General features: G+C 36.2%; 1 long non-coding RNA gene across 1 annotated transcript in view; it reads right to left on the bottom strand.

The window, feature by feature from the left end:
* Window positions 1–20,392, bottom strand: part of LOC138815462 (uncharacterized) — an 89,035-nt gene that overhangs the window by 22,546 nt on the left and 46,097 nt on the right. The window contains exons 2-3 of the long non-coding RNA XR_011368327.1: window positions 7,699–7,838; window positions 5,782–5,962 (exon numbers count right to left, since the gene is read on the bottom strand). This is a non-coding gene — a long non-coding RNA (uncharacterized lncRNA). The remainder of the gene's footprint in view (window positions 1–5,781; window positions 5,963–7,698; window positions 7,839–20,392) is intronic.

The following is a 20,392-nucleotide window of genomic DNA, read 5'->3' as shown; positions in this document are numbered from 1 at the left end:
AATTCAACAAGGCTTTCAAAGCAGAGCTCACACGAATACTCCTTCAACTCGTCAATGAAATTGAAAAAGATTTCAAAAGATCCCCAAACCAGGCAGGGACTCATCAAAGAAAGAGAACTATAGACCCATTTCTTTGATGAACATTGATGCAAAATTTCTCAACAAATTTTGTCCAATCAACTTCAATAATTCATCCAAAAAATCATACACCACGAGCAAACAGGATTCATTTCAGGGATGGAAAGCTGGTTCAATATACGCAAATCAATTAATAATATTCATCACATCAACAGCAGCAAGAACAAGAACCACATGGTTATCTCAATAGATGCAAAAAAAGCATGCGACAAGATTCAACATCCTTTTGTGATGAAGATTTTGGAAAAATTAGGAATCCAGGGAACATTCCTCAATACAATAAAGGCTGTATATGACAAACCTACAGCCAGCATTATACTCAATTGTGAAAAACTAAAGCCATTTCCTCTTAACTCAGGAACAAGACAAGGATGCCCACTCTCTCCACTTCTCTTCAATCTAGTATTAGAATGCCTAGCTACAGCAATAAGACAAGATGCAGACATGAAGGGGATTCAAATAGGGAAAGAAGAAATAAAACTCTCCCTCTTTGCAGATGACATGATCTTGTATTTAAAGAATCCCATAGACTCCACTCCCTAATTATTCAAGCTGATTCAAAACTTTGGCAAAGTAGCAGGGTATAAAATTAACCCCCCAAAATCAATGGCTTTTCTGTATGCCAACAATCAGAACAGGGTGGCTGAAATTAGGAAAACAACTCCATTTGTAATAGCCCCTCAAAAAATAAAATACCTAGGAATTAACTGAACCCAAGAAGTGAAGGACCTTTATGATGAAAACTTTAAAATCTTGAAAAAGGAAATCAAAACAGAAAATAGCAAATGTCAAAACCTTCCATGCTCCTGGATTGGAATGATCAACTTTGTGAAAATGGCAATACTTCCCATGGCTATCTACAAATTCAACGTGATACCTATCAAAATTCCAATCCAAAAATTCATATGGAACAATAAAAGACCCCGAATAGCAAAAACGCTCCTCAACGGAAAGAACACTGCTGGAGGAATATCAATACCAAATTTCAAACTCTAGTATAAAGCCATAGGAATAAAAACAGCTTGGTACTGACATAAGAACAGACTTCAGGACCAATGGAATAGAATTGAAAACCCAGAAATGAACCTACAGACCTATAGCCAACTAATCTTTGATAAGGGAGTTAAAATAATAGAATGGAATAAAGCCAGCCTCTTCAGTAAACGTTGCTGGCAAAATTGATTAACTACTTGTAGAAAACCAAATCTAGATCTTTATATATCACCCTGCACCAGAATGAACTCCAAATGGATCAAAGACGTCAGAGTCAAAACAGACACTCTGAAAACATTACAGGATGGAATTGGAGAAACCCTAGGTTTCTTGCCTCAAGCCAATATTTTCTTAATAGAGACTCGGAAATACAAGAAATTAAGAAAGGTTGGACAAATGGGATGGCATGAAGTTGCAGAGCTTCTGCATGGCAAAGGACATAGCTTGCAAGATGAATAGAAAACCCACGGATTGGGAGAAGATCTTCACTAGCCATACAACGCACAAGGGTCTCATATCTAAAATATACTTGGAACTCAAAAAATTAAATCCCCCAACAACAAATCCTCAAAGAAATAACTGCCCAATAAATAAGTGGGCTAAAGACTTAAAGAGAAACTTCTCTGAAGAGGAAAGAAGGATGGCCAATAGACACATGAAGAAATGTTCAACCTCCCTAGCCATAAAATAAATGCAAATCAAAACAACATTAAGGTACCACCCCACTCCAGTTAGAATGGCAAAAATCAAGAACTCTAACAACAACAGATGCTGGAGGGAACGTGGACAGAAGGGAACCTTGCTTCATTGTTGGTAGGAGTGTTGAACTTGTTCAACCACTTTGGAAAGCAGTATGGAGGTTCCTCAAAAGACTTCACACAGATCTTCCGTATGACCCAGCAATCCCACTTTTGGGCATTTACCCAAATGTTTACAAACAAGACCACACTAAATCTACCAGCACAACTATGTTTATTGCAGCACTATTTACCATAGCTAAGATATGGAAACGACCCAGATGCCCCTCAGTAGATGAATGGATCAAGGAAATGTGGTATATATACACAATGGAATTCTATGCCTCCATCAGAAAGGGTGAGTTTGCCCAATTTGTTAGGAAATGGAAAGGCTTGGACAAAATTATATTAAGTGAAGTAAGCCAGGCCCAAAGAAACATTGGTCCCATGGTTTTCCTTATTTGCAATATCTAGTATATGTATAAGTCAAGCGGAAAAGGTCAGATAACATGATGTTAGGAAAATGAGCCCTTCATTATGTATTTTTTTTGTTTATTTTATTTTATTTTATTTGAGAACATACTGTACAGAGGGGTTACAATTACATGGGCAGGATAATGCATATATTTCTTACCAAGCATTGCAGCCTCCTCCTTTGTTTACCTTTCACCTCCCTTCCCAGCCTCCCTCCTCCCCCCCCCTACCCAATCATACCCCTCTCCTCCCCCACACCGACATTGTAAAGCTGGTTTTGACATGACATTTTTTTTAATTTAATTTAATTTTATTTGAGAACATACTGTACAGAGGGGCTACAATTACATGGGCAGGATAATGCATACATTTCTTACCAAGCATTGCAGCCTCCTCCTTTGTTTATCCTTCACCTCCCTTCCCAGCCTCCCCCCTCCCCCCACCCAATTATACCCCCCACCCCCCCACACCGACATTGTAAAGCTGGTTTTGACATGACATTTTGTACTTGTCATTGTTGCAACAGGTCCACCTGAATCCTTAAATGACTTGTGTTTTTAAATGTGTTTTTTCTTTCATGCATTTGTTTCTAACGCATTTATAAGATTATTTTTTTGTTGCTTTATTTGTCCCTCTCCCACAGTATAACCCCTGCTTTCACTATATTTGATGTCGGTATAATTTGTGGAGGAGATGGGGAAAAACAAGTCGTTTAAGGATACAGGTGGACCCGTTGCAACAATGAGAAGTACATGTTGTCATGTCGAAAACGAACTTTACAACTTTGGTGCGAGGGGGAGGGGAGGATTGAGTTGGGGAGCCGGGGGAGGCTTGGACGAGATGTGAAGGGTAAACAAAGGAGGAGGCTGCAATTCTTGATAAGTAATGTACTCATTATCTTGCCCATATAATTGTAACCCCTCTGTATGTTCACAAAAAATAAAAATTAAAATTAAAATTAAAAGAAAGAATTAAATTTTTAGGGGCTGGAAAGGTGACTCAGTGTTAGTTCGCTTGCCTTGCATGCATGAGGCCCTGGGTTGGGTTCCTCAGCACCACATAAGAAGAAATAAAAGACGGAAGTTGCACTGTGGCTCAAGTCGTAGGGTACTAGCCTTGAGCTGGATAGCTGAGCGACAGCACCCAGGCCCACAGTTCAGGCCCCATGACCAACCAAAAAAAAAAAAAGAATGAAATGTTTAATTCCTTATTATATTAAGTCAGAACTATTGCTTACACATGAAACACATATTCCTGGATCAGAAAGGAATAAAGAAAGATCCCTACTCAATCATGCTTTGCTCACAATACCTAGAAACTTCCACTCTTTGCTCATTGTATAAAAAAGAAAAAGAAAAAAAAGAAATGTACTCATTACCTTGCTCATGTAATTGTAACCCCTCTGTATGTTATTTTCACAATAACAAAAAGAAAAAGAAAAATATATGCATGAAAAAAGAAGGATACAAACAGGAAATATGAAGACTTACCAATAGTTCATCTTTAATATTATAACTATTATTTAAATAACATTAAATGACCATACTCTTTGTCTCATGAGTTATTCTTCATAACTAAACTGAGGCAGTTTGCACAGCTTTCCATGTGCACTAGTGTTGTTTTTTTTTAATTTAATTTAATTTAATTTGTGAACATACTGTACAGAGGAGTTACAATTACCTGAGCAGGATAATGTGTACATTTCTTACCAAGCATTGCAGCCTCCTCCTTCACATCCCTTCCCAGTCTCCCCCCTCCCCCCAATCCTAATCCTTCTCCTTCCCTCCCTTCCCTCCCCCCCCCCGCACCGCCGTTGTAAAGCTCGTTTTGGACATGACAACTTGTACTTCTCATTGTTGCAACAGGTCCACCTGTATCCTTAAACAACTGGTTTTTCCCCATCTCCTCCACAAGTTATACTGACATCAAATATAGTGAAAGCAGGGGTTATACTGTGGGGGAGGGACATACAAAGCAACAAAGAGATAATCTTATAAATGCGTTAGAAACACATGCATGAAAGAAAAAAAACATTACACATCTAAGGGTTCATTTTCCTGACATGACATTATCTGACCTTTTCTGCTTGACTCATACATATACTAGATATTACAAATAAGGGAAACCATGGGACCTATGTTTCTTTGGGCCTGGCTTACTTCACTTCATATAATTTTTTCCAAGTCTTTCCATTTCCTAACAAATGGGGCAATGTCATTCTTTCTGATGGAGGCCTAGAATTCCATTGTGTATATATACCACATTTTCTTGATCCATTCATCTACTGAGGGACATTTGCATTGGTTCCATATCTTAGCTATGGTAGGGACTTACTGTGTAGCTTAGGCTGCTCTAAAGCTTACAATCCTCCTTGGTGCTGGGATTACAGGCATGTCTACCATTATTGGCTTTACTCAGTAACTCTATTTATAACATTTTCTGCAAGAAATTCATTCATGCTCATGAAGATATGTGGCTTAAAGCTGTTCACATTAGTATTCTACTGTACAAAATATAAATAATATAGCTGGACATGGTACTATGCTACCACATGGTAATGCCAGCCAATACTCAGGAACCTGACACAGGAGAATTACGAGTTGAAGAAAGCCTGGTCTACACTGCAGAACCTTGTTTCCAAAGTTAAGAAATTCTATAAATATAAATCTACTATGAAACATACAATATGTTAAATTTATATAATGGAACAAATAGATCTTTGTTAATGGAAATAAAATCTTGGCAGAAATTTTAAATACATACATATGTATATATATTTTAATTTGGAGAAATAAAATTTCAAGTGGTATTATCTGCATCTTTCAGTCTGTCACCTATCTATTTACTGACACATTGATTTCTGTTTAGTCTTCACAAAACACTGTTTTCTCACATAAGTACCAAAAAATGAAAAAGAAAAAGTACAAAAAATGCATTGTCATAAATACAAATGTAGTTTAATCCCTACCATAATAATTTGGAAAACGTGCATTAAGTTATTGACATTGAATACTGCTCAAGAAAGGGAGTCTAGGGGAATGTACATTGTGTGTATGTGTGTGTGTGTGTGTGTGTGTGTGTGTGTGTGTGTGTGTTTTCCATGAGTGAGTCCAAAGTAGACTAATTATACTTGGTTAGTCTTTTTGCTCAAAGCTGACACTCTACCACTTGAGCCACATCTCCACTTCTGGATTTTGGGCTGCTTTAACCCAAGATGCTCAGTTTTTGACCTCTAAAGTAGCTAGGTTTTCAAACATGAGCCACTGGCGGACAGTAACTACGTTAACATTTTTTGCATGTTTGGATAAATTTTAAAGTAAGACATATATGTTACATTTGAGAATGCTGGGAAATAGTAATGAATGTTTAACAGAATTTAAAGCATACAAAGCTGAGAATGGCAAGTAGCTGAGAATAGGCTGGAATAAATCAAACTTACCTATGACAGTTTTCAGTCTGTGCCCAGAAATGATTGCATTGTTGAAGTTCAAGGCCATCAGATAGCTGAGCTCCAGCTGGCTGCTATGCTCATGAGGCCAGCTAGTGCTATCCACAAGAATGTGGTGGTGTTGGATGGCAGGAGCAGCTTCAAGTTCAGAACCTGAAATATTTCAATTAATCTAGAAGGGGAAACATAACAGGACAAGGAATGTGATTAACAGTGCAGAATGCAAAAAACATCCAGTCCAAGGAAGACAGAATAACTCTTTCTATATCTGAAAAGAGTATTCTCTCACAAAGAATCTTGTGCCGACTATGGTGGTCAATGTTTGTAATCTCTGAACTTGGGAGGCTGATTTAGAAGTTAGCTTGAGACCAGCCCAAGTTTTAGGCCAACAGAAGGACACATAGTAAAATGCTATTTTAAAACAACAACAACAACAACAAAAGACCCAATGACTGGGAATGTGATTAGTGGTAGAGTGCTGGCCTCGCATGCATGACGCACTTGATTTGATTCCTCAGTATGACATAAGCAGAAAAATTGGAAGTGGTGCTGTGGCTCAATTGGTAATGTGCTAACCTTGAGCAAAAGAAACTCAGGGAGAGTGCCCAGGCCTTGATTTCAAACCCCAGGGCTGACAAAATTAAAAAAAAAAAACCAAGTGCAAAATGCTGTTTGTTGAAATAAATATGTTGAAGAATTCTTTTTACTCACTAGAAAATTGTGGTGCTGAGAATTCATCATGAACTTGGTTAGGAAAAAGTAAATTAATGATATATTGTCTGGCATTGGACAGGACATAGTGAGATCTAAAAATGATTGCTGCCTATGGTTACTTGATACAACTAATGTTACAGATACACTTGCCAGATTGTAAATTTTTAAAGATAGAATAATGGGTTTTTCTTTTTCAAAATAATTTTACTGCTGGCTGCCAGTGGCTCACACCTGTAATTCTTGCTACTAAGGAGGCTGAAAACTGAGGGTCTCTGTTCAAAGCCAGCACAAGCAGGAAAGTCTGTGAGACCCTTATCTCCAACTAAAGGTTCAGAAAATGTGAAGTGGCACTGTTGCTCAAGTGGTAGATTGCTAGCCTTGAGCTGAAGAGCTGAAGGACAATGCCTAGACCCAGAATTCAAGCCCCACAACAGACAAAAAATAATAATAGTAATAATATTAATTTTATTATTACAATTAAGGTGTTATATATAAAGGCTACCATTACAAAAGTTTGTGTATCTGCTCAAAGAAACATATATCCATATTCATTGCTAACAGCCAGGATTTGGCCATCTGCTTTCCAGCTGATCTCTGGGTGTAGAGGCAATGTGTAATACAAAGTAATACAAACCAGTTCTGACTTTAAATTATTTTTCTCTGCACATCTTAAAAATCAATGCTGACACATGAAATAAAAAATCCTTAAGTTTAAAACATTCTTCTAGACAAGTTAAAGAAATCGTGAGAACAAGTATTTTAATAATTATTTCAGAGAACTTGAACTCTGGACTTGGGTTCTGTATCTGAAATTTATTACTCGAGGCTAGTGCTGCCACTTTGAGCCACAGTGCCACTTCCAGTTTTTTTTGTGGTTAATTGAACAGAAAAGTCTCACCAACTTTCCTCTCCAACCTGGCTTTGAACTAGGCTCTAGACATCTCAGCCCTCAGAGTAGCTAGGATTATAGGCATGAATCCCTAGCACCTGGCTAGAATAATTGCTCACCTTTGACAGACGCCAGTTAGTATTCAATGCCAGTCATGTTTAACTTTGTAAAATAAAGTTAACTGAAATGCCTTACAGTAGAAATAAGGAATAAATTGTGTCTGTGGGTTACAAAGAACTTACAAAAAGCTACATATTTTCCTTGTTTTTTTATCTTCCAAAATTGTGTGGTTTCCAGAATCATACCTTATCTTTCCTTGCTGATTTCTTTATTTTATTTCATACAGGGCCACAGGTTCTTCAACTATCATTTATTTATATGAAGAGCTTGCACATATCTATTTCAGTCCAAATTCCTTGTAAGCATCTCTCATCCATATGTTCAACTGCCATAAAAAATTGTGAAGCACTAATTGTCTCTTTCCATTACTGGATATTAATGTGTAAATAAAATTTAGGAAAATAAAGAATAGCATCAATAAATATAACATGATTTTCATAGTAATGCTAAACATAAATTCAATGTTTATTATTTTCTGAGCAATTTAATAAAAACTTCAAGGAAAAGAAATCAACTTTTTTGAGTGCTAATATTTTGGTTTAAACTCAGGACCTTACCTTCTCACTTAAGCTTTTTCCCTAAAGGATGGTGTTCTATACTTGAACCACAGCTCCCCTTCCAACTTTATTTGGGGGATTATATAGAGATAAGAATCTCATGGAATAAAAACTCATTTGTGTCCATATCTTAGGGTTCATTTTACTTAACATCATCTTATATGGTCATATGATACCATGTACTAGTTACTGCAAGTAAGGGAAACTACAGACGGGACCTATGGTTTTGATCCTAACTTCAATGAGAAGGCAGGGATCTGGACATCTCACTTCAGTGTCAGCTCAGATAGGAAAGTCTGTGAGATTCTCATCTCCAATTTACTGCCAAAGAAAGCTGGAAGTGTATTCGTGGCTCGTAGCCTACAGCAAAAAGCTCAGGAACAGAACCCAAGCCTTGAGTTCAAGCCTTAGAATAGTGCATATACATACACAAGGGAAGTAAGTCACTCAAGTTCTCAATCTTCAATTTCCCTAATCCTAACTGTAATCCTGGTCAGAACCCTAAGAGTAATCTTCATGATAATAGTAACCCAATCCTAAAATTAATGGAAAATACTCGAGTTTAGATACATCCTTACAGATACGCACTGTCTTTGAAATGATTTGCAGTTTGCTCCAAAGACTACAGATTCCTAGACTTGGACTCTGATATCTATCTTGTTCCCTATTACGAATCATTAACCTCAAATCCTCATATCATGAAAAATACCATAGTTTCCACTAATCTTAACTTGTACAGAACTCCTATATCTCCAAAAAGAAGTCGCAGGTTTGCATAAAATCTACTCTAGTTCCTAACCCTTACTATATATCTAAACCTTACTAGAAACCTAACTCTAAATTTAACCCCATTGAACCCTGCATAGGAAACTTAGAGAAACTCTGTAGTTTTTGTTAAATTTCAAACATATTTTACTTGAAAATGTTAACAAAAAATTCAATTTTATTTAAAGCTTACCCTTCCCTAACCCTAAGCCTAACCTGAATTAGAAAAGTAACCCTAACACTGGAACTAATGTGCTTTGGATTTTAAAAGCCACACAAATACATTAGTTTTTATTCATCCTAACTTTGATTCAACTTATCTTTCTTAAAATAGTTTGTAGTTTTGCTCATTATCTTTCCATTATTGTAACCCTAACTCTAACTGGAATATTCAGGTTAACCCTCACACTAATCATACCCTAATCTTAATATTATTAGCCGTTTCCTATTTCACATTCATCCTAATTATAACTCGACTTATTCGAAGATTTACTTACAGTTGTACCCTAACTTTCCATTTCCCTAATGCTTACACTAAGCCAGCTGGAACTGAAACCTAACTTTCACCCTAATGATAGTCGAATTCTAATGTTTAAGAAAAAGACTAGTTTTTAATCATACTAATGAATACTCCAGTTTGCACTCTGGAAATTAGTTTCAGTATGCCCTAATTCCTACAAATTTTCTGACTCTACCTCTGAAGTTATCTTGTTCTCTATCATGAACGATTATATTACTTGTCCTCAAATTCTCTTATCAGGAAAAATTTTTTTATGTTAGAATATTTAATATTTATTGCCCTGTTCATAAAGTTTTGCTTCAGAAACAAAAACTATATAAATATCTTTAAAGAAAACATAAGATCTTATTTTTCACATTACTATAAAGTATGATATCAAAATTATAAACATTTTGGTAAAAATCAGCGTTTTGTGTCTTCTTCATAGATGATGGTAATTCAGAGATTATTGAGTCAAAATCCAAATGTGAAGTTTAGGGTTAAACCTATTCTTAAACTTTTTTATTTCATTGCAAAACCAGTTGAAAATTTTCCTGTCAGATTTGAGCCACTGTACCTAGTTTAAATCTTGATACTCTTAACTTAGATTGTTCCACAATAACTATTTCACGTTGGACAGTTAAGTCCCAGGCTTTTTTTTTAAATTTTATTTTATTTTATTTGAGAACATACTGTACAGAGGGGCTACAATTACATGGGCAGGATAATGCATACATTTCTTACCAAGCATTGCAGCCTCCTCCTTTGTTTACCCTTCACCTCCCTTCCCAGCCTCCCCCCTCCCCCCACCCAATTATACCCCCCACCCCCCCCCACACCGACATTGTAAAGCTGGTTTTGACATGACATTTTGTACTTCTCATTGTTGCAACAGGTCTTATCAGGAAAAATTTTGTAGTTTCCATTCATCCTACCTTTTCCACAAACCCTGTACCCTAAAACAGTTTCAGATTTACTTACCCTCTAGTCCATTACTTAATGCTAACTCTCAACCTAAACCTGGCTGGAAAACTCTCATTAATCATTACAAGAATGATCACTGAGAAATAAATATAATGATAATGCTCTAGTTACTATTCAGTCTCATATTTTTGCTTCTACTTGTTAGTGAGGACTGAATTTTATACTAAAAACTTTCTTATTCATAACAGTCATCATAATCAGACCAAAATACTGACCTTAATCTTAATCCTAATTGTATGACAATACTAACACTAACACAAGTACACTAGTTTTCACTCATCCTAACTTGATTCAAATAAGCCTTCCAAAAATGGATTTCATTTTTTCGAATATCTTAGTCATTTTCTAACCCTAACTTAATCTTAACTGGAACATTGACAATAACCATAAGCCTAATTGTAAGTAGATTCTAATATTAATAGCAATACTCTAGTTCACATTCATTCTAATTACCAGGCTTATTCTAAAATTTACCTTCAGTTTGAGCCTCATTTTCTTCTCCTTCACTCTAACGCTAACCATGGCTCGAATCCTAACCATAACCTTGATACTAATAGTATCCCAATTCTAAAATTTATGAAAAATGCTCGTTTTCTGCAATCCTAACTGAAATTCCACTTATAATTCTTGAAATAAATTTCAGGTTTTCTGTAAACCCTACAGATTTTCTCACTCTTAATTCGGAATATATCTTGTTCCATAACAGGAATCATTATACCCATTGATCTCAATTCCTGATATTATGAAATAAATTGTACTTCCATTATCCCAGTATTTCCTGAATTCCTAGAACCTAAAATAAGTTCAGCTTTACTCATCATTTAACACATTTCTTTTTTTTTTTTTTTGTCGGTCGTAGGGCTTGAACTCTGGGCCGGGGCACAATCCCTGAGTTGTTTAGCTCAAGGTGTGTGCTTTACCACTTGAGCCACAGCACCACTTTTGGGTTTTCTGGTGGTTAATTGGAGATAAGTACACGTACTTTCCTGCCCGGGCTAGCTTTGAACTGTGATCCTCAGAAATCAGCTTCCTGAGTAGCTAGGATAATAGGTGCAAGCCACTAATTTACCCCATTTCTTTACTCTATCCTCAACCCCGGTTAACCAGAAACCTAATCTTAATCACCGTCTGATTTAACACCAAATGGTTAATGTAAGGAAAATTGTCTAGATTCTATTTAATCACACATTTTTTGCTTCTACTTCTTAGTGTAAAAGTAAAATTGACAGTAAAGCTTATCCTTCCCTATCCCTAGCTAGAACAAACAAAGTATCTCACACTTTAAACCAAATTATATCTGAATGTTTAAAGTAACACTGGTTTTCATTCATTCTAACTTTGATGCCCTTCATTCTTCTTAAAATATGTGGCAGTTTTACACAATATCTTATATCTTTTTTCTCATCCTAACCCAACTCTAACTGGAACACCTTGCCTAATTCTAAGCCTACATATATCTGAATCATCATGTTAAGAAGAAGCCTTTTCACATTTATTCTAACTCTTGCTCAGCATGTAGGTCTAAATTTTAATTGCATTTTGAACCTAAAATTTTTAAGTGTTTTCCTATGTACTGGCAGGTTTTATTTTTCATTATTCTTTTAAAAAATTTATTTTGTTGTAAAGATGCTTTAAAGAGGGATTAAGTACACTTGTAACATAAGGAGTACATTTCTTGTTGAGCATTGTTACCCCCTTCTGTCTTGTTCTCCCACTATCCCATCCCTCCCCACTTCCCTTACTCCTCCCTCCCCAGGGTGTAAAGTTCATTTTCAACATAGTGTCTTGTGCATATCATTGTTGCAATGGGTCATCCTGTGTTGAACCTAAATTTTCTATTTCTCTAATTCTAATTCTAATTCTGTCTGGGATCCTAACCCTAACCATAATAATATTGATAACTCAAGTCAGAAGTTAACAAAAAATATTGAAGTTTTTATTCATCCTATTAATCCACTGTAGATCTTGAATTAAGTTGCAGTTTAGCTTAAATATTCCAAATTAGTTTATATGCACGTATATGAAGATGTAATTTTATGTGAAAAGCAGAAGATCTTTGGAGAAAGGAGCAATGAAAAGGAAATAGAAGGAGTATAATCAAATGCTTTAAATATATTATAGAATTGCCACTTCTGATAATTAATAACTATTAAGAAAATAACTAAAAATTAATAAAGAGCACACTGCTTTCTCGTGTTCCTTAAGAGAGCCATGATATGTCTTGTGAAAGAAATACTTGTGTTAGATAAACTTTGTTCATGCATAATTTATATTGTTATTGGCCAATTATTTAACTTAATGAATAAAAATATATCAAATAATATCCCATGACAAAAAATATAAAACAATTACTTAGCAATTGTTTGAGAAAAAGTTATAGTCATGAGTTTTAGGAAATTGAATTTCTATTTCCCAGAAAGTAATGAATTAGGTTTACTAATCTAGTATTTATAGTAAATTTAGAGAACATAATTGGCATGAAAAACAACTAACTGTACATCTTCTTTCTTGAATGAGTGATATTTTAAACATTGTCTTTTATTCAAATGAATACTTAGGTTTACATTTCAAAATAAATGCAATTTTATCTCCTTTCAGAACAAGTACTTACCCTGCAATTAAATGTACTAGCATATTCAAGTATTTAAAAGCTAAATTTTCTATGTTTGATATGTAACTCTACATATTCAGAACTACATGACTTTTTATTCATAAATGGCTAAACTCAGATTTTTGCTTCATCAATATAAATTGTTTCATGAGGTTGTAGTGAAGGCTCCAGTAACCAGAGTGGTCAAAACCATTTCCTGAATTCTAAATTTTAAATCTAATCATTTTAAGCCTTTGATTATATCATTTATTGTCTCTTCAGAGCAATTAAGCTAAAATAAATACTACTTTTCAAACATTTCACTCACATTGTAAATAATATTAACATAGGTAAAAATACACTAATTATTTCAGACTCATCATATTTGGTGATCTTAGTGTGAAAAATGAAGAGAGTAGAAGGACTTTATACTCAATAAATATTTTTGGTTAAATTAAATCATATATCTGGATTTCTAATTTGAAGTTTAAACACATGGAAACAGGAAAACAGTAAAAAAATAATTACTTTGGGATCATTTTTCTTCTTAAAATTATGAAGCAAAAATATCTCTAAGAAATATATTTTTCAATAAAATGTTTCAACCCTTAGTAAAGTGCATTATACTTTAATATGAAGTTTTTCTCAAAATAGAAATTTTGCACTAATCTAATGTATGTATTTATGCACAAAATGCTGTGACTTCTAGTCTTGTTATGTGATTTTATGTATATTTTTAGTTGTGACATGATTCCTACTTACATTTATTACAAACATCTGTAATTATACAAATCATGCCTATACACACTATTTTACATAAGATAATATTCAAACAAAATTATCTTTTTGCCTGTTTCCAACAGGGAAGGATGATGTGCTGAAGTATATTAAATGAAAGCACTCTAATGAAGAGTCTTTATGGAACGGAAATTTGCAACATGAGAATGGAATCATGAGCATTTTCTACTTGGCTGAAAAGGAATTCTTGCTTCTACTTTCTTACCTTTTAATCACATAAGGAAAGCCACAAAATTTGAAGTTCATATGAAGGAATTGCATTCCTAAATGATGTGGCAACCCTGCTCAAAAGTTTGATCTTTTCACTAGTTCTTTGTGCTTGCTGGCTGATCTATTTCTGTATCATATCTTTCATATTATTAAGCATATTAGTAATTCAGCTGTGAGTACATTGAAAGAGAGTCCTGAAAATCACAACTATTGCTGTGTAATAATCAGAAGAGAGGAAAAAGATTATAATAATCTCCAATACCTCCCTTTGGCCTTCAATATACCAATTAATTACCAAAACAATCCTGTAAGATGTTAGTTTATTTTTTTCTTTTTAATTAGAGATTAAGCAAGTGCTTTTAGCAGTTAAAAGTGATGACAGTGGTATCAGAGCCTGATATGAGCACCTTCTCCATAGCAAGTAATGCTCTATGGACTGTAAATATGGAAGATACACTAAAATTCTCTCTCTCTCTACACACACACACACACACAAACACACACACACACACAGAGCTGCCACCAGACACATCAGAGATCAGTTCCATTCATTTGTAATAATAGTTGATTGATGTTTGCTCCATTGCTTTATCTTGGCTTCAAAATCTTGCCTGGACCTTTATCTTTCTCTGAGATCAAGTACCTAGATCTTAGTATACTCTGTCTGTATATTCATAATATGTTCCTGGCTGCTTCAGGCCAAATCACAATACCCTGAATACAGGATCCTCAAACTTGACATCAAAGCAAACTCCATGAATTTATACTACTATTCCAAAATACTAAAATTTATTGGATCTAGAAATGAAAAAAAGACATAACTTGTTACTTTAGTAGCAATTGACATCATGCAAGTAGAAGAATATTGATCAGGACCTGAGGTAAGAGAAATTGGACTATGTCTAAAATGTAGAATACAGGATCTGTATTACAGATACAAAATCTTGTTCAATAGGCTCATGAATTGAAAACTTGTAATCTTATATTGGAAGCAAAATTTACATATACAATTTTCCAGTTATTTTGCTTACATATCACTTCTGATCACATATCCTCTTATGAATGTTTATCATATCTTTGAATAAATCACACAATTTGCGTGTACTTATCATCTTAAGGAAAGACAGTCTGATTTTATATCTTTCCTTATTTTTTGCTTCCCTGTTTGCTGAAAAAAATGTATCCCTGGAAACAGGATACTGACAGCAAATCTGGGTGTAATTTTCATTTTTTAAATTTCAAATATAATATAAACTTTGTTATGACTAGCCATTTTCTAACAATGAGTGATATTCATGAGCACTAATATTTTGGTGCCTTTAAATAAATTGAGACGATGTTCTGGTACCTCTTGGTTCTAATTGACTTAATCATTGGATCATTCATGTGCAAACATTTGCATTGTACTTTTTAATTTTTATATATATAATAGTCCCCAAAGTTTTACTTTAAAGTGATAATGGGAGGGTGTCTTCATGTTCAAAACTTTATATTTATTTCAATTAAAGTACTGAAAACACATGATGTTCACTGGAGCAATATGATGAGAAACATGAGAAAGATGAGAGACATATTTCTAGAAAAATATGAGAACATATTTCTAAAGAGAAGGGATATATTGATTAAAACATAGAAAAGAGTAAAATAGGAGGAGTTCCGGGAAGATGGCGGAGGAGAAGCTGGAATCTGAACAAGCTCTCGCATAGAAAGCAGTTTTAGACTTCCAGTGAACAGTCCTAAGCCAGAGAATCACACCAAGTGTGCCATCACAGGACAGAGAGTTAGACAAGAGAGGGGAAGCCAAGGAAACGCACCAGCTGCCGCTGCGGCGGCAGGGTCGCGGCGGCGACCACCGCCGCGGGGTCATACCTGAGACACAGAGAGTCGGGGACGAAGGAGCCAGACGCAGCGGACGAGCAGATTCTACTCAACACCAACAAGAACCGACAAGGAGCAGACATCTTCATCCTGCAGTTTGCAGACCAGACGACCCAGGATCCAAGACTCGGCGTGAGTACAAGCCCGATGTCCTCACTCCTCAGGGAGCAGAGGAGGGAAGGCCACCCCTCCCCCCCAGCACAGGTGATCTCCATCTTGGATACCGACAAAGCTCGGAGGAGCTGCGAGCTCCAGCTCAGGCCTTGGAATAAAACGAGTCATTTAGCAGGTCACAAGAACTTAACAGCGAAGTGACCTGCCAGAATCAGCTCCATCCAGGGAAAAGTCACCCAGCTCAGGCGCCAGCCATTGGAGTGCCTTGCCTCACTGGGTAACCAGAGCCAGAGGCTGCCCCTCCCTCTAGCAGCCACCACAATCAATTGAAAAACAGAAACCCTGAGAATGGCTCCAGGCTGGGCTCTGTGAGCTTTATCACAAAACAGACCCAGGGAAAAGCTACTGTTTGTTGAAAGGCCTCAACTCTACCCAGAACCTAGCCTCACCACCACATCCCCCTCTTTTGTGATTCTCAAAGCAGATCACCCTCCCAGAAAACTAACCTGGGAGGGGGATCTCAAAATCTTGGGTAAAGCAGAGCATTTTTCTGCCTCTTCCAAGCAACCCACTTAAGAAACCAATCAAGCCACAGGACCTCAAGCTGACCAGAGACTCCAACAAGAGACTGGTTACAGACAAAAGGGAGATACAGGATTCTTCCCACTCCTCCCCCCCCCCAAAAAAAATCAAAAGACTTTTTTTTCTTTTTTCTTTCTTCTTCTTTTCTTTTTTTTGCTTGTTTTTTGTTTTTTGTTACCATATATATATATATATATATGTAAATTTTTCCCTTCTAAAACTTTTATTAATCTTTAATTTTTTCCTCTTCTGAAAAAATAATCGTTTTCCAGTAACTTTTTTTTTTCCTCATCTTATAATTTTTATTTTAGGAATAAGTGAATGAGCGTTTTCCTTTCTTTTCTTGTCTTCTTTCTCTTTTTCTTTCTTTCTTAATTATCTTTTTGTTTTTTATCTAGCTCTACTGAACTTCTGATTTTTTCTTCTCCCTTTCCCATCCTTAAAGTTTTTCACATCTCCTCTATGTCCCTCCCCTTCTCTGAACATATTCACATTCTTCTCTAAATAGACGGTCTTTTAACCTCTATAATAACATTAATTTTTACGTTTCTATTTTTTTCTGGTCTCTCTTTATTCCCCTTTCCGTCTCTTTTTTTTCTCTCTCTCTCTACTTGCATCCTACCCAACCCATTTCCTGCATTGTGATTAGGACATAGTTAACTCTCCCTGTGCCTCCCCACACCAATCTATTCCTATTTTTTACCCACATCTCTCCCTAATCCTAATAATTTCTGGTTTTCCAAATTTTTTTCTGCGGTTCGAAATCCTTTAACATATAGTTGTTTGATGTTGAATAGATGTATCTGTTGAACTAGATTGTATCTGTAGACTATTGACTGTACAAATGCAAACTTTGGTTGATGGTTGCTTTAAGATAGTGTTCTAGCACAAAACTGGTGCAATCTTCATCTCAAATGGGCCGAGTAAGCCGGAAAAACACAAGAAAGATGGCAAATTCGGGTATCTCAATTCCCAATCTTGATAATCAGGGATTAGAACAGATAAAGAATAATCCAGAGGAGAGTTCCCAAATAGCTCTATAAACACTAATAGCAAACATGATAAATGAGAAGTTTGACGATGTACAAAGGACTCTGTATGAGCTTGATAGGGAGAGAGAGGAGGCATCCCAGAAGTTTATACAGGAATATCATAAGCGTGAGGAAGCTACTCAAAAACTGATACAGGATTTACGTGAACAACTTGCGAATATTCAAAGAGAAAGGGAGGAATGGCGTGAGCAGGCAGAGAACACTCAAAGAGAACTGCAGGAATCCCACGAACGGGAAGAAAGAGAACTGCAGGAATCCCACAGACGGGAGGAAGCTAATCAAAGAGTAATTCAGGAATTGAGAGACCAGGTAGAGAATACACAAAGATCACTAAAGGCATTCATGGAATCCATTAACAAAGAGCTGAAGGAAGTCAGGGAGACCACAAAGGGAATGCTGAATGGAACCCAACAGAAGGAATGGGAGTCCAAAGAAACCATAACCAATCAACTAAGTGATTTGAGAACAAACACTGAACACCAAATTAAGGAAGTAAAGAAATTCATACAAGACCTAAAACAGAGCTTCAACAAAGAACTTGAAGCCATCAAAGCTGACCAATTAGAAGGAAAAGAGATTAAAAACAAAGTAGAGAGTCTTGACAGCAGGTTAGACCATGCAGAAGATCGAATCTCAGGGATTGAAGACAGCCTAGATATCATAGAGAAAGAACATACAACCATCCAAGACAAATCCAAGAAATATGATAGGTCTATCCAACACCTGGAAGACACCATCAGAAGGCCCAATCTAAGGATAATGGGTGTAGAGGAGCACCTAGAAACAGAAGTTAATGGTCTAGGAAATTTGTTTAACAGGATCCTAGCAGAGAACTTCCCAAACATACAAAAAGATAGGCCTATTCAGATACAAGAAGCTTTTAGAACCCCAAATAGACCAGACCAGAATAGGACATCCCACCGTCACATTATAATCCACACAGGATCAACCCAGACCAAGGAAAAGATCCTTAAAGCTGTCAAGGAGAAAAGGTTAATCACCTATAAAGGGAAACCAATTAGAATCACCTCAGATTTCTCAGCAGAGATAATCAAAGCAAGAAGAGCCTGGAATGATGTATGCCATGCCCTAAAAACAAACAACTATCAACCAAGAATACTGTGCCCAGCTAAACTCTCCTTCATAACTGAAGGCCAAATAAAAACCTTCCATAGCAAAGAAAAATGGAAACAGTACATCTCCACCAAACCATCCCTACAAAAGGTTCTTAAAGATGTCCTACACATAGAAAACCAACAAGACCGCAACAAAGGCCAAGAAACTGCACCCAAACTGAGAATCCAAGAACCATAGGAAGAACCCAGTTTTCGCAGCCCCCAAGAAGGTGGATAACATGGCAGGAACTCCCAAATACCTCTCAGTCTTATCTCTTAACGTTAACGAACTGAACTCTCCAATTAAGCGACATAGACTGGCTAGTTGGATTAAAAAACAAGACCCTTCTATCTGCTGCCTGCAGGAGTCACATCTTGCCCTTAAAAAGAAACACATTTTCAAGGTTAAAGGCTGGAACAAAATCTACCAAGCAAACGGCCCTCATAAACAGGCGGGAGTTGCAATCCTAATAGCAGATAAAATAGACTTCAAATTAAAATTCGTGAGAAGAGATAAAGATGGTCGCTACATACCAATTAAAGGATCTCTCCTTCAGGAGGATATTACAATTCTAAATATCTATTCGCCAAACAATGGAGCACCCAAATTTATCAAAGAAACACTACTTTCCCTCAAATCCCATATAGATCCAAAGACATTAATTGTTGGGGATTTTAACACACCACTCTCCCCACTAGATAGATCAACTGGGCAAAAACTCAACAGAGAAACCGCAGATCTAAACAGCTGCATAGATCAACTAGACTTAACAGACATTTACCGAACATTTCACCCAGCAGCATCAGAATACACATTATTCTCAGCAGCACATGGAACATTTTCTAAAATAGACCACATTTTAGGCCACAAAGCAAACTTGTCTAAATTCAGAAACATTGAAGTTATACCTTGCATTCTCTCTGACCACAAGGGAATAAAATTAGAACTCAACACCAAAAGCCACCAAAGAAAGTCTGGTATCACAAGGAGGCTGAACAACACACTGCTGAATCATGAGTGCGTCATGGAAGAGATTAGAAAGGAAACTCAAATGTTCATGCTATTCAACAAAAATGAACACACAAATTACCAGCTCCTCTGGGACACAGCAAAGGCAGTACTCAGAGGCAAGTTTATGGCTCTGAGCTCCTACATCAACAAATCGGAGAGATCTGAAACTAACAACTTAATGACACATCTAAACCTCCTTGAAAAAGAGCAGCAAGATAAACTCCAATCCAGTAGACGGAAAGAAATAATCAAAATTAAATCAGAATTAAATGAATTAGAATCCAAAAAAACTATAGAAAGAATCAACAAAACAAAGAGTTGGTTCTTCGAAAAACTTAACAAAATTTACAGACTCTTAGCAAACCTTATCAGAAAAAGGAGAGAACACACCCAAATTAATAAACTCAGAGATGAGAATGGAAACATCACCACGGAAACAACCAAGATTCAGAACATTATAAGGGAATACTTCTCAAAACTTTATGCTAATAAGTTTGAGAACTTGACAGAAATGGACCTTTTCCTAGCAAATATTGACATGCCAAAACTAAACCAAGATGAGTTAAACCAGCTTAATAGGCCTATATCAAGCATTGAAATAGAAACAGCAATAAGAGACCTCCCAGCTAAGAAAAGTCCAGGACCAGATGGTTTTACAGCGGAATTTTACAAGGCCTTCAAAGCAGAGCTCACACCAATACTCCTCCAACTCTTCAATGAAAT

The sequence above is a fragment of the Dipodomys merriami genome, unplaced genomic scaffold, assembly GCF_024711535.1.
Source record: "Dipodomys merriami isolate MVZ:Mamm:240054 unplaced genomic scaffold, mDipMer1.0.p SCAF_640, whole genome shotgun sequence".
NCBI lineage: Eukaryota > Metazoa > Chordata > Mammalia > Rodentia > Heteromyidae > Dipodomys > Dipodomys merriami.
Note: the sequence above shows the minus strand (reverse complement) of the source record. Positions and strands in the feature narration are given on the sequence as shown.